The following is a 16,031-nucleotide window of genomic DNA, read 5'->3' as shown; positions in this document are numbered from 1 at the left end:
GCCTGGAACATTCCAGGAAATTCAGGAAAATGTTTAAAGCAGAAGAGGGCATGATCAGAATTTATTGTGTGTGTGTGTGTGTGTGTGTGGTGGCCCAGCATTAAAGAATCTACCTGCAATGGAGGAGATGCAGGTGGGGAAGATCCCTGGAGAGGGGAACAGATACAAACTCTAGTATTCTTGCCTAGGAAATCCCATGAACAGAACCAGTGGGCTACAGTCCATGGGCTCACAAAAGAGTCTGACATGATTGAGTGACTAAACAACAACATATACTGTATATACCTAGCTTCTGCCTGGACCATATCTCAGACAAGTAAAATGAGCCTCTCTGAGACTAGGCACCCGTAGTGGTGAAATTTTCACAGATCAAACCAAGGTACAGCCAAGCTTAAACCTCTGTCTATCAGAGAAATCAGACTTAAAAAGTTATTATTGCCTGTTGTCCAGGTGAGAGACGACAGTAGCTCAAATTAGTGTGCGTGTTTGTGAATGAATGAATTTGAATCTCAAGGGAGAGGTTTAGGATTTAGAGTAAAACTTCCTTGTCTTAAAGCATAGCTCCGCCACCAATGAGCAAGGTGACCTTGGGCATCTTATTTACTCTCTGAGGCTCAGCATCTTCATTTCCACAAGGAGGGCAGCAGTAACATCTACCTGCACAGTGAGGTGCATAGTGAGGACTCATGAGGTCCTCTTCCCAGGGCACTGAGAACCATGCCTGGCAAATGAGGGGCACTCAGTAGATTTCAGTTGCTGCTACCATCATTGTTACCAGGATGATGTCGTTGGCCACAGCACAGGATCTTATACAGCAGTAGCTTTATCCCCATCAGTCTCCCAAAGGAGACTGGCCTCTAATCGCAGCTCCACTCTGCAGCCCTGACTTAGTTCATGTGATTACGATTAAGTTGAAGGCCGAGTGGGGACCAGATACTGTCCGCCTCTGCTAGGCTTGCCATCCATCCTCCAGCTGCCTCTCCTCGGGTCTGTCTCAGGCACTCTCATCTGGCTTCGTCTCCTCTGGGGGAGGAGAGGGAGAAGCCAGACGGCCGTGAATCTTGCTGTCTGCTGGCGAGTGTCCGCCGGCTAGAGAGGACGAAGAGGAGTGCCTTGTCAGGGAAACGTATAGCTCAGTAGCAGGGGCATATGCCCTTTAGCTGTGCCAGAACTCAGAGTCAGTGGAAATTCTACGTACAGGAAACTGGCTGTACGTAGACTCCCAAGGAACTCATAGGTGATGGGAAGAGGGGAGCCTGAACCCCAGCTGTTCCATGTGTGGAGCTGGGGGCCCAGACAGAGTTCCATTCACAGAAGGAGGTGATCTTGCATCATCAGATGTAAAGAATTTTTCAGCGAAGTTACATGTTTTAAGGAGGGCTAGAAAGAAGCCAGATAGCAGAATGGTAATGGTGATTCTCTTGAAGTGGTCAGATTAGCGATGCTTTTATTTCACCTCACTCTTTTCTGCATGCTTTCATTTATTACCCATAAGCCAATATTTTAAGACTGATATTTTGTTATCCCTCCCCATCTTAGTTTTCTTTTTTTGGCCAACCTGCACCATATGCGGTATCTTAGTTCCCCAACCAAGGATAGGACCCTTGCCTCCTGCAGTGGAAGCCCAGTCTTAACCACTGCACTGCCAGGGAAGTTCCAGGCCTATATTTTAATAAGGAGAAGAAAAGGAAATTAAAAAGTCAAATGCTAAGTATGTCAAGAATCTCCCCCATGTTCTTAGTGAGTTCATAAATTTTTTGTCATTATTCTATAGTATAGTTCTAGACACAAAAGCTTTCACTTAGAACTGATCCCAATGTACTCCACTTGGGGGTATTAGATAAACATGAAGCCTAACAAAGTAGACCCACAGTCTGCTCTGCCTATTGCCCTTAAGCCTCCTTTCATCAGTTCTTGCCACTTAAGATTTCTTTCACCCATTCCTCAGGACTTCAGAGCTCAGTTTACAGTACGAGGTGAGTTGAAGCTGAGTCTGACCCTTCTCTTAGTCTTGTGACCTAGGCTGGGTTACACAACCCAAGCTCATCATCTGTAGAATGAAGATAAAGGTAGAACCTGTATTATAGGCTTTTTGTGAAAGTTCGGTGAGATACCAGATATAAAGTACTTAGCATAGAGCCTGGCATATGGTGGTGACACTCGCAGAAATGTTATCATCACTATTCCAGTCTCTTTGGCCACAGCGTGCTGGGTGTAGATTGCAATCTTTGGGCTCTGGTGTTTTGCCTGATGTGACATATAACAGGAAATAAAAAGGAAGTCAAATAATAAAAAGACAGGCCACTGCTTTTATTACGCCTGCCTTGTCTTGTTGAAATCTGTTAAGCAAGATTGGCAAACACCAAATGTTTCTTAAGGCATCTAAGGAAAGAGGACCCTGCCCCCAAACCTCCACACCTGATAAGATGCCTCTTGGCCTGATATTGGGGGTGGTTAAAAGCAGAGCTTTGACAACAGACCTTGGTCTGCACCCTGTCTTCCCTGCTCAGAGCAGTGGGGCTCGGGCAAGCTGGTCAGAGTGTTTCTCATCTGTCACTGGGGTAACAGTATCAACCTTGGGGAGAACTGGGGTGCAGACCCTAAGACGTGATGTCATCCAGTCCACACCCAGGAGCCACCAGGAGGGCTCACTTCCTCACTTCTTACAGACTATGCTCCAATGGGAACTTACTGAAAGGCTTTCTCTTATCAATCTGTATAGACAGGGGCTCTACTCCTTCTTTAACACAGGCACACCTGGCTCTTTCCAGCCCCCAGTCCTGCATCACTTCCTCCAGTCTTCTCTTTTTTTCATTTATTTTTTAATTGGAGTATAATTGCTTTACAATGTTGTGTTAGTTTCAGCTGTATAGCAACGTGAATACTTATAGCTGTATAAGTATACACATATCCCCTTCCTCTCGTGCCTCCCATTCCCACACATCCCACCCTCTAGGTCATCACAGAGCACAGGGCTGAGCACTGAAGCTTATGTAGCAGCTTTCCACTAGCTATTTTACACATGGCGTTGCTGTTGTGAAGTCGAGTCCGACTCTCTGCGACCACGGACTGCAGCACAGCAGGCTTCCCTGTCCTTCACCGTCTACTGGAGTTTGCTCAGACTCATGTCCACTGAGTGGGTGATGCCAATGCTACTCTCAGTTCGCCCCCCTCTCCTTCCCCGAGCCTGTCCTCTACATCTGCTTCTGTCCTCCTACTCTGCAAATAGGTCCATCCGTACCATTTTTCTAGATTCCTTATATATCCATCAATATACTATATTTGCTTTTCTCTTTCTGACTTACTTCTCTCCAGTCTTCTTACCCCCCTCAACATCTCGCATGTATTTTTTCTGTCTTCTCTCAGAATTTAGATGCCACAGGACAGGGTAGTTGCATGTTTTCTTCACTGCTTTACGGATACCCGTCAGATAAGTGGCACTCTGCAGCATTTGTAAGATGAACAAGTAAGTGACTGGATTAACTACCTTGTATTTCAAGCTACAGCAGAGTCCTTGGGAAAGGACATATGAATGACTCAGCTTAATGTGATAAAAAGCCCTAAGACTGGTCTCAGTCAATACTGTATTCGCCAAAGTGACCCTTGGCTAGTAAATTTCTCCCTGAGCCTCAGTTTCTCCATCTCTAAAATGGAGACAGTAATTATTTACTTCAAACAGTGTGTGGGATGATCAGTTTCAACTGTGGAAATATATCCCTCTTGAACACTGTCCATCACCACGTAAAAATGTGATGCATCATTTTTTCAAGTAGCCCATCAGTTCATTTCCTGGCGGGGGCACCTGAAAAGCAAACATCCCAAGCAAAACAGGACGAGGGAGAAGGCATCACTCGAGACTCATGTCTGACTTTAAGCCTTAGTGCCCCTACCTGAGTCCCCCCAGCCCCTGCCACGCCCTCACTGCCCTGGCCCAAGCTCCCAGCCCCCTAGCTCTGCGGAGGGTACGGCTGGAACTGTCCTGGCCAACCTGACCAGCAACACGCCTATGGCACACCCACAGCCCTGGAGCCAGCCCGGCTCAGTAACAGACACCATGCTTGTCGCTGGGCAGAGCAGGGTTTGCATCAGGAGCTGCCACTTTCTGTGGTTGCCTGGTGACCCTAATGGAAAATGAACTGTGGGGACTGAACCACAGGAACCACTCCCTGAGCTGGCTGGCGGGCCTGTCGGAAAGCCCGAGTGCTTTGGCAGAGGGAGGGGCCCTCCAGAAGAGCTGTGCCCGGTGTGTAGGTGGGGGTGGGGATGGGCAGGGAAGCATGGAACCGAGGCAAGGCTTGGACCAGGGCCTAGATCTCCTCACAGCCTGGGTTGTTGCTGCCCATAAAGCACAGTCATCAGTGCTGGTCCCGGGCCTGATTTTAGGCAAAAAGCACAGCAAAAATACCCTCCCAACTTCTACACCCACAGCTCCCAAAACTCACAAAGTTCTGAAGTTTCTGCAAGGCACTCACTCAGACTCATTGCATCATTGATTGTAAGAACCATCGAGAGAAGACTTCGGACACCCAGGGAAGGTGACCCTCACAGAGAAGCAGCTCACACGCACAAGAGAGGCTTGCTGCTCTGGGCTTAAAAGAAAAAAACTGAGAGGAGAGTGGACCCGGGCTGATCGGAGGATACTTGCTGATCTCCACCTGTGGGAAAGCCAACCAACAGCCTGGTACGCATAAAAGAAATTGAAGGGAGTGGGAGGAATTGGGAGATTGGGATTGTCACATACATACCACTGATGCTTTGTATGAAACAGACAACTAATGAGAACATCGTGTCTAGCACAGGGAGCTCTACTTAATGCACTCTAGTGACCTAAATGGGAAGGAAGTCCAAAAGGGAGGGGATATATGCATATGCATAGCTGGTTCACTTTGCAGTACAGTAAAAACTGATACAACATTGTGAAGCAGCTATGCGCCAACAGATTGAATAAAGAAAGAGAGCCACAGAGTAGCCAGACCTGCTGAAATGCCACCTTGTAAAGTACGTATAAAGTGTAAAGATGCTTGCTCCTTGGAAGAAAAATTATGACCAACCTAGACAGCATATTAAAAAGCAGAGACATTACTTGGCCAACAAAGGTCCATGTAGTCAAAGCTATGGTTTTTCCAGTAGTCAGGTATGGATGTGAGAGTTGGACTATAAAGAAAGCTGAACACTGAAGAATTAATGCTTTTGAATTATGGTGTTGGAGAAGACTCTTGAGAATCCCTTGGACAGCAAAGAGATCCAACCAGTCCATCCTAAAGGAAATCAGTCCTGAATGTTCATTGGAAGGACTGATGCTGAAGCTGAAACTCCAATACTTTGGCCACCTGATGCAAACAGTTGACTCATTTGAAAAGACCCTGATGCTGGGAAAGATTGAGGGCGGGAGGAGAAGGGGACGACAGAGGATAAGATGGTTGGATGGCATCACTGACTCAATGGACATGGGTTTTGGTGGACTCCGGGAGTTGGTGATGGACAGGGAGGCCTGATGTGCTGCGGTTAATGGGGTCACAAAGAGTCAGACACGACTGAGCGACTGAACTGAGCAACTGATGTGAAGAACTGACTCATTTGAAAAGACCCTGATGCTGGGAAAGATTGAAGTCAGGAGGAGAAGGGGACGACAGAGGATGAGATGGCTGGATAGCATCACTGACTCAATGGACATGAGTTTGAATAAACTCCAGGAGTTGGTAATAGAAAGGGAGGCCTGGCGTGCTGCAGTCCGTGGGGTCACAAAGAGTCAGACATGGCTGAGCAACTGAACTGAACTGAACTGAAAGTGTGTGCAGAGGCCCTGGGCTGGACACTATGAGGCTCTGTCCATCCATGCCTCATTTCATCTCAATGTTACTATCATATTTGTAGATACTAAAAGTCTTGTTATACATCCTTCTTGGTCATCTGTTTTGTATATACCAACATGTATATGTTAGGGGCTTGCCAGGCAGTGCAGTGGTGAAGACTCTACATGCTAATGCAAAAGACAGGGGTTCAACCCTTTGCTGGGAAGATCCCCTGAAGAAGAGAATGGCAATCCACTCCAGTATTCTTGCCTGGGAAATACCGTGGAAGAGGAACCTGGTGGGCTACAGCCCATGGGGTCTCAAACAGTTGGACATGACTGAGCATGCCTGCATGTGTGTATGTTAATCCTAAACTCTTGATTCGTACACTCCCCAGCTTTCCCCTTTAGTAACAAGTTTGTTTTCTATGTCTGTGAGTCTCTGTTTTGTAAATAAAGTCATATATATATATATTTAGATTCCACATATAAGTGATATTCTATGATACTTGCCTTTCTCTGTCTGGCTTACCTATTTCACTTTGCATGATAAACTCTGGATCCATCAGATATTGTCTTGATTCATGCATTTCGTTTCAGGGGTGAAAAAGATTTTGCTGAAACTATTTCAGTGAATGTGCTCCCAGCACTTGCAGACAGAAGGGGCTGAGTGCAAGGAAGAACGGCTGAGACACAGCTGAGATCCATTCCATTCATGAGAGAATGAAACAGAGACTGGCCAGGAGTTCACCCCTCCCTGTCTGCCTCCAGGCCTCTGAGTTTGGAGCAGTCCTCAGGTTTCTGGGTGCTTCAGTTCATCTGTACTTGGCTGAGGACAGTTTCCTGTTTCTAAGAAAAGACTGCTCAGATGACAGCTTGGATGTCTTACGAGGTCCCTCGGACAGTGAGTCCTCCTGGGCCAGCCGACCAAGGAGTAGAAACAGAGGACAGGGACAGTCCCTGAGGAGTGGTTGTTCCCATTAACCCCCTCCAGTCCTGAGGTGTCCTGGGACTCAGAGAATGAGGCTAGTACAAGTATTTGTCATATTGGCTGAAAAAGGAGGCGACATTTACGATGGGGCCAAATATGCCTGAGCTCTCCAAAGAACATCTGGGTTTGCTAAGCCTGACCCAGGAGACAGGACATGACAGGGCCCACGGGAGGCCCCTGTGTGTAACACCTTTGAGCCCTGGCGTGCAAGCTGCCCCTCCACCTCCCCTGCAGCTCCTTCCAGCCCCCTCGCCTCCCTCCATCCTGCTCGGTAGCCCCGCAAATCGCTTTTCCAGGGACATCACAGGCTGTTGCTATGGAGGCAGCTGTTATGGCAAAACAGAAGTGGCCGATCCTCACCCCATGGCTCAAACCCTGAGGCAGAGCATGGAGGGCAGCTGTCCCGTGACCACAGGCCTCGGTGGAGCGCTTGGTACAAACACAGACGGAAGCCCGGGACCGGCTCTGACGGGAAAGGAGACCCTGTGATGAGATGAGAACTCTCCCTGCCCCTACCCGGGAGCATGGAGGGAGCCCCAAGCTGTGGCCAGGCTGGCCATCTAGGCCAAATGCGAGGAACAGCTGCCTGGTCTCTTCCACCACCAGCTCAGTCCCGCCCCGGCTGGACCGTTCTCCACATCCCCTCTTCTCCCTGCATCCACTGGTCAGTCACAATGAACAGCGTCGCTCAGAGCGGCTGACAAAGCCTTTGGGGAAGAAAAGCAGTCTCCTGAAGGTTGATGAAGCTGCCCAGGCTCCTTTCCTGACCCTCCACTCACCAGTGTAGGACCTGGCAAAAGTCACTCAATGTCCCCAAAAGCCTCAGTTTCCCAATTAAGATGATAACCCATCATCTGTCACCAAGTTGTTATGATAATCAGTTGGGATAATAGTTTCTTTCTAACAGATCTCCTGATTCCTCTCTTGCCTCATTCTGATGCTTATCCACCAGCGGCCAGTGCTCTCTCTTGTGAAAAGATGCATCAGATACCAATGCTTTGCTTCCAAAGCCTCTATGGGTTGCCAACAGGATCCTCATCGTGGTCCACAAGGCCACAACCACTGGAGGCCTCACGAAGCTCATCTCCTGCCCCAGACCCATGCCCAGACCACCTCCAACCTCAGCCCTCTTTCTGGTCCTTACATTCGCTTCTGCCTCAGTGTACCCGCGCAGGATCTCAGAGGGCCTTCCCTCATACCCTCTGCTTTACCTCCTCTCTGAAGTATCTAGATAATAGTATTTGAGGCACATTTCCTGAGTTGTTTTGCAGATGTAAGCCGCCTCCCTGCCTTGGAAGATATTAACTACCAGATGACCATGAGCACACAGCCCCAGACCTCCAGGAGCCTAAGAACTGCTAATGTTCACCCCTGTGATACCACCCTGTTCCCTCACCATCAACGGGTCAGAATTATGCACAATCTGATCACAGACCCTGTGAACCCCCTCCTTCACCTGGCTTTCAAAAATGCCTTCCCAAATCCCTTCGGGGAGCTCCAGGCTTTTTAAGGCATGAGCCACCTCATCTCTCTGTGCATGGCATTGCAATAAACCTTTCTCTCCAAACCCCGATGTTTCCATTTGTGTGGCTTCACTATGCATCAGGCACATGAACTTGAATTAACATCAGGACCTTTATACATGGCTGTTCTCTCCCAGGAACAACTGCCCCCCATAAGATACCCCCACTCATACAGCTGGCTCCATCCTCACCTTTCCCAGATCCAGCACATCCATCAATTCTTCGGAAGGCAACCATCCATATGAAACTGTTATATGTGTCCTCAGAGACTCCCTGTCCCATTTCCTATATTATTCACTTCATAGTGCTCATTAACGTCCAAAACGGTCATTACCTTCGTATAATTGTTTACCGTCTGTCTTTACTAAGAGAACACAAACCCCGGGAGAGCTAGGATCTCATTTTCAACTGAATTGCCAGTTCCTAGGACAATGCCTGGCACCTCTTGCTTCTGCGAGCTCCGCGGCCTCTTCCCTGGCCTCCTTTCTGGCCTCCACAGAAGCCACCACAGCCTTTCATTCCAGGGCCCCGGGGCCTCTGGGCCCTCTCACAGCACTGGCATCATCTGCCATTTGGTGTTTTTATGGAGAAGAAGAGGCTTGGCATCTAAATGCCCAAAATAAATATATGTTTTACTAAAATGAATAAAAATATTTAACGCAGTGTCTGTTAGATAAATACTAACTGCTTATATTATGAACTGATAACAGAATGAACACTTATCTTTAACTAATAATATACCGCTTATTTGGGTAGTCATAGCAGTCATCTCTTACTCAGTAATAGTCCTAATGGATGGTCAGGACCTGTTGGCACTCGGGCCTCATTTGAGTCTCAGCTAACCTATGACACGGCCAGCACTGCCCTTGCTTATAGATGGGCTTTGAGAAGACTTGGCCACTTGTTAGACTCAAAACCTAGGGCTCTGAACTGCAAGAGAGAAGTTCTTTGAACCACTTCAGATAACATCGTGTCTCAAACCAGGCAGCGGGAAGACCCTCAGGCCATCTCTGGAGCTCCAGCTGTGCTGTCTTCTTGGCAGACAAGCTTCCCAGCACCCATTGTCTGAGGGCGGATTCCCTCCAGGCCCCAGATCCTGCCTCCCACCCATGTTCTAGTGAAGGCAGTTGAAAGAGATGCAAATCACACGTGGAGAGAGCCTCCTGTGGGCTCCAGGCAGAGAATACAGAGCTTGTGTAAAGGTCACAGCAGCGGGAAAAGGGCTTGCAACCCACCCACTCACTCACTTCCTTATCCTCTCCCCAAAATGTCAACAGGGGCTTCGCCATCGAAGTGTGGAGCATCAGGGCCAAAGGAAGAGAGGAGGCCCAGGGGCCACAGCTTCTGTGCAGACTGTGGAAAGGGACCATCTCCTTGTCCAAAGTGTGGGAGGATCCAAGTGCCTCTGGCTGAGCTGGCTGATCTCTACACATTCCCCTTGGTCAGTCCAGACCTGGCACATCCATCACCGTTTTCCATCATGGGAGCGTTTTCCTTCTCTCCATCACATCAAACTGCTAGGGAAAAGTGGGAGAGATGGAATCACGTGTCTGCTTCTCACCTTTGCTTTGGATTTGCTCAAAGAATGTTGCAGTCTGACATTTCCAGGAATGCTGATATTCCTTCCCACATTTCCAGTGGGTACCAATAACCATGTCCACCCTTTTCCCTTCTCACTCATATTCAGACACCGAAATAGAATTAGCATGAATGTTAGAACCACAGACATTGTCAGTAGTGATTCCCAGGAAGATGGAAGGAGAGAGGTCCTTTACATCCCAGTCCTGGAGACTTGTCCTCTTAGCACTCCAAGTATCAGTTGTGTTGACTATTTAGATCAGCCAAGGGATGTTAAGTGACCCTCTAAGTATGTGCTGGGATACATGTTGATTTCAACCCAGGCTCCCAGTTCCCAGAGAATCAGCAGACACAATAAAGGAAAATATAGAATCTGCAGTCAGTCAGCCTAGGTACAAATAATCAGCACCTATCAGGTGTATGAAGGGCTTTCCAGGTGGTACAGAGTTAAAGAATCTGCCTGCCAATGCACTAGGTGCAAGAGATACACGTTCGATCCCTGGGTTTCTAAGATCCCCTGGAATAGGAAATGACAAACTGCTCCAGTATCCTTGCCTGGGAAATCCTATGGACAGAGGAGCCTGGCAGGCTACAGTCCATGGAGTCACAAAGAGTCGGACACCACGGAGCACACACATCAGTAGTGTGAATTTGGGCAGGTGGTTTAACATCTCTCCCTGAGTCTCTCATATGCAAAATGGAGTAATAAGAGTAATTTCCTCTTAGCATTGTTCTGACAGATAATATAGGTTAGGCCGAGTGACTGGCACAGTGCCTGGAACATAGTAAGAACTCAACTAATAGGCTGCATTCTCTGCTGAATTCAAACATGCTTGTGCATTTCTGTCCAATTCATAGTTGAGGTCATCTAAAAAAAAAACTTTCATTTTACTAGCTCTGTGGAGTCTCTGGAAAAGAATTCATTCTAAGAAAAGCTGAAGCTAGGTACAGGTATTGTGAACTGTCCCAGGAGCAAAGCTTTAGCTAAACAAACTGTGGGGAAATTCCCAGATGTTGCTATAAACAGAATCAGGAAGGTCTCTTGAATGGAATTTTGTGCTGTTGTTTACAGAAGGGAGTGGGTTATCTGTTCAGCTCAGTTCAGACACTCAAACTCTCTCCCTATTGCTCTTGGGCTGTGCTATTAGTCATGTTCCTCTTAGCATGAATTCCACCAGACTATTGCCTCTCCTTCTCAGTAGGAGCATTGAAAAAAAAATTTAAATGGAGGTCTGTGGTAAACACTGAGGAAAGCCAGAGGTTCTTCTCGGAGTCCTAAAAAAATAAATTAGAAAGGTATTTGTGCAATGGGAACCATTTGTCCTAGGTTGTCAGGAATGGTCTCAATTTTAAATCATCTTATCTATTATTCTCATAAACCAGCCACATTTTCTGGAAACTACATTTCCCAGGCTTTTTTCACACCTGAATATGTTACAGGTATCCTTTTTCATGCATGTGAGTCTCAAATTAGGCTGTTTAAGTGGGCTGAGTCACTCAAGGGAAGAACCCCTAGACCGAGGACCAGTCACTCTAGGACTTTGATGGACTGGTAAGTGGAAGAGACCACAGATAATACTGAATGAAGGGACTTCTCTGGTGGTCCAGGGATTAACATTTCACCTTCCACTCCAGGGAGTGAAGGTTCAATCCCTGGTTGGAGAGCTAAGATCCCATATGCCCTTTGGCCAAAAAACTAAGACATCAAACAGAAGTGATACTCTAGCAAATTCAATAAAGACTCTAAAAATGATCCATGACCAAAAAATCTTTTAAAAAAGATATTAAATCAAACATTATATCACAAAGGCCCACCCCAGATGATTTTAAGGCCTTCAGAAGTCCTGAAGTTCCAAGGAAAACCTACCCCATGAATGATGGAGCTCATAATAGAGAATTATTATTAACGCCATCTCTTGAGAATCTCAAAGCAAAATCGAATTATTTCTAATACAGCATCACCTGAATTCTCAAGGCTCATGTAACCAAGGCCTGGAGGCTAAATGACCTACACGAAGTTTCCATGTCTGTGAGAGAGGTCAGACCAGAACCTGATTATCTTCATATGTTCATCTGTGACTTTCTTAGCCTGTGGAGACTTATGTCCTAACCTGGCTTTCATTGAATATGGATGCAAAATAGCTTAATTGTTGAAAGCAGCTTAAATGTTAAAGGCAACACTGTTCTAGAGAGACTAAGAGATTCCAGCCCTCAAGAGATCCCAGGAGCTGGCATTTCCTACTACTTAATTTTTATGGGCTCACAGTCTCCCTTGCCTCGCTCTGTTCCCGCTTGGCCACAATTCCCTCGTCATCTGGGCGTGATCTCCCTGCCCCCGTTCACTTCCCTGTGAAGTCTGTGGGCGGCAAGTGAACAGCAGGAGCTTGGGCTCAGACCAGGCTCCGCAGAGACTTTCTCATGGAAGGACACCCTTGTCCTTAGCTCTACGGGGCCAGGGAGTGTGGACAAAACTGCCGAGCTTCAGCCAATTAGAGGTTTTGCCTGCGGAAAGTGGCAAGCAAGGGTCTGAGGCGTCCCTGGACGCATGCACGCACATGAACACCACCCTCTGCCCCTCACTCCCCACTCACTATGCAGAGAAGCAACAGGACACAGAGACATCCCAGGCCAGCTTTCTTTACCAGTCCTCGCCACCCTCCCTGGATTGGGCTTTTTCCAGTGAAAAATGAGCCCCGAAGCCCTGGAGCCTTCTCGGTGATTTACCGAGAACCTTACCTCCGCATGGGCTTTCCGGCTGCAGCCAACCCCAAGAGTCAGAGGGAGGAAGAGGGAGAAAATCATAAATGGATAGAAAGATGAGAAACAGATGTCTGGAGCCTTCACTGGCTGGGAACTCTCCCCCTCGACCCCCTCTCTTCGTGAGATTAGAAGGGCTTAGTCCCTGAGAGCAGACTCTTCCACTACCCGCTTTGACCTCCCTCCCTCCGTACCCCACCAACCCCTCCCATCTGTCAAGGCTCACCCTGGAGACCTGCCACATGGGTGTCTACCTTGTTGATCATTTCTTCCTAACTTTAGCCAAAATAAATGAGTAGGCTAGACAGAACACAGACAAAACTCAAAAGATAACAAGTGTTGGCAAGGATGTGAAGGAATTGGAACCCTGGTACACTGTTGGTGAGACTCTATAATGATGTTCAGTTCAGTTCAGTCTCTCAGTCATGTCCAACTCTTTGAACCCCATGAATTGCAGCACGCCAGGCATCCCTGTCCATCACCAACTCCTGGAGTTCACTCAAACTCACGTCCATCGAGTCAGTGATGCCACCCAGCCATCTCATCCTCTGTCGTCCCCTTCTCTTCCTGCCCCCAATCCCTCCCAGCATCACAGTCTTTTCCAATGAGTCAACCTTTGTGCAAAACTGTAGGGAGGTTCCTCAAAATTTAAAAATAGAACTACCATATGACCTAACAATCCCATTTTTAGGTATATATTCAAAAGAATTGAAATCAGTGTCTCAAAGAGGTAACTACAACCTCATGTTCATTGTAGAATTGTTTATAACCAAAATGTGGAAACAACACAGATATCTGTTGACAGACAAATAGATTTAAAAATATAGTGTATACATATTATTGGATATTACTCAGCCTTAAAAAAGAAGGAAATTCTACTGTTTGTGACAATGTGGATGGATCTGAAAGACATCATACTAAGTGAAATAGCTCATTCCCAGAAGATCGCATATAGCACATGAGGTCTGAAAGAGATTTTAAAAAGTATTTATTTATTTTTATTTATTTGGTTGTGCTGGGTCTTAGCTATGACTCCTGGGATCTAGTTCCCTGACTAGGGATTGAACCCAGGCCTCCTGCATTAGGAGTGCAGAGTCTTAGCCACTGGACCACCAGGGGAGTCCCCGAAAAAAATTTTTAAATGACCCCCCAAAAAAGCAGATGGAACAGAATACCAAAATATTACCCTTATTACTGATAAAGCTGACTTAATAGTGAGGTGCTTGTACCTATGGATAGATAAGTGGACAAAAAGCTTCCTAAAGACTCAGAATTTAGCTGACTTACCCTCTGACACACAGGCTCAGATGGACGGGTCAGACTTCCCCATTGGAAGATTTGTGGGATGGGGTAAGAGAAGAGAATATGAATCCCTTATGAACAGGACTAAATTCTTTCAAAATTTACCAATCAAATATATCACTCCTTAGCACAGAGCTTGTAAGGCTCAGAGAAAGGCTCAGAGTGTTAGGCTAATGGAACTCCTTCCACATTAAAGGAAACACCAGGAGGAGAGAAGAAAATGGCCTGTTCCTTTCCTTATGCACACATTATAACTCTCCATCAATTTATATGATATTTTATTTTCTTTTTTGCCTCTCCATGAGATTAAATATACTTGTAGCCAAGAAATATGCCTTTTCATTCTATACTTTCAATCTGTACAAGTCAAACACTCATGCTTAGCACCAAATAGATTCGACCTATTTGTTAAAAGTCCTTGAAGAGAGAAGAGCCAAAGTATCACAGGTTCACTTATGAAAGAATAGCTGTCACAGCAGAAGAGGAAGAGAAGGGAAAATTGAGGTAGGAGACTTCAAAATAGAGGAGGGACTTCCCTGGTGGTCCAGTGGGTAAGAATCCGCCTTCCAATGCAGGGGACTCAGGTTCTGTCCCTGAGAGGGGAACTAAGATCCTGCATGCCGCAGGGCAACTGAACCCACGTGCTGCAATTACTGAGCATGTGTGCTCTAGAGCTCTAGCTTGTGAACATGCTCCTCAACATGCTTCTCTTTCCTAGAGAAAGCCCATGAAGCACAAGGAAGACCCAGCAGAGCCAAATGGATTAATAAATTAATTTTTAATAAAAGAGGAAATATTTGAGCTGGACTTTAGGGAACGAGTAGACTCCAACTACACAGAAAAGTCAAAGGCAACAGTTGCATAAATCCAGAGGCATGAGATGGTACAGCAAATCCCTGGATGCAAAAAAAAATCCTTCACAAATGTAGCACAGAATATGGGAGATGAGAGAGGAAGGAGATGAGGCAGTCCTTCACTTTGGAATACTTAATAGAAAGACCCAAATACCTAACAGCCGAAAGAGTGACTCTCTCCTTGAATTACTGTTTTTCTTTGAGTTGAACTTTAGCCATTGGCGCAGTGTGTATGCTCAGCCATGTCCGACTCTTCATGGCTCCGTGAACTGTAGCACACCAGACTCCTCTCTGTCTATGGAATTTTTCCAGGCGAGAATACTAGAGTGGGTTGTCATTTCCTCCTCCAGGGGATCTTCCTGATCCAGGGTTAGAACCCTCGGCTCTTGCGTCTCCTGTATCGGCCGGCAGATTCTTTAGCAGTGCGCCACCTGGGAAGCCCCAGTGGTTCGTGCACTAAGAGACAGCATTCTAAGCCATAGGGAAGTCTCCTCTAGACCTGTCAGCTTACTCTGTGGAATCCAAAATCAACACGTTTTAAGGGAACTAAGAGTCTCTGGGCTCACGTCTGGGAAAGCCCAGAATGCTGATATCACCCCAATGGCATGGAGCAGCAAGGAATTGAAGGCCACCAACCTTGGCATCAGGGGAATTCCATGCCACACGCCTGAATAATGAAAAATGAGGGTCTGAAAAGGCTGCTGTTGGCTGGTGCTGTGAGTTTTCTACTTAAATGAAAACCAAGAAGATGGGACGATGTTTCCTTTCATTGCACATTCAGTACTTTTTATTTTTTTCATGAAAATAATTATAGAAATATATCCAGCTTAATGTTAAGGAGACCCATATCTGAACCTAACTTCACTGACAATGTATGGAACATATCCCAAATTCTGACTTTAGATAACACTTAAAGCTCTTTCCATAAAATTTCACGGACTCATGTGAAGGCCAGCTATCGAATTTTCCTCCCAGACTGTTTTCTGGGAACAACACCCCCCCAACCCTAGGGCTGATAACCTCTCATATTTCTGCTGTGTGACTCTGACCTCTAGCTGTATGTAACTGTTCAGAAATAGGAACGCGATCCACTCAGACTTTGGAATTGGGACTGAAATATATAGTCCATCCTCCTATGGGCCTTAGACTGTAAAATCTAAACTTGGGGGCTGAGAATCTGCCATTCATTGCCTTCATGTGGTCTGAATAACAGAGATAGACAGTGGGCAGATCAG

The 16,031-nt window shown here is 46.6% G+C and overlaps 1 non-coding gene across 1 annotated transcript; it reads right to left on the bottom strand.

Moving 5' to 3' along the window:
- Positions 1–13,686: 13,686 nt before the first annotated feature.
- TRNAR-CCU (transfer RNA arginine (anticodon CCU)) lies at positions 13,687–13,760 on the bottom strand. The gene has a single exon. It is a non-coding gene; the product is annotated as a tRNA-Arg (tRNA).
- Between the last annotated feature and the right edge of the window lie 2,271 nt (positions 13,761–16,031).

Source organism: Capricornis sumatraensis, chromosome 8, assembly GCF_032405125.1.
Source record: "Capricornis sumatraensis isolate serow.1 chromosome 8, serow.2, whole genome shotgun sequence".
Taxonomy (NCBI): domain Eukaryota; kingdom Metazoa; phylum Chordata; class Mammalia; order Artiodactyla; family Bovidae; genus Capricornis; species Capricornis sumatraensis.
The sequence above is the reverse complement of the archived record's forward strand: the minus strand, read 5'-3'. Positions and strand labels throughout refer to the sequence as shown.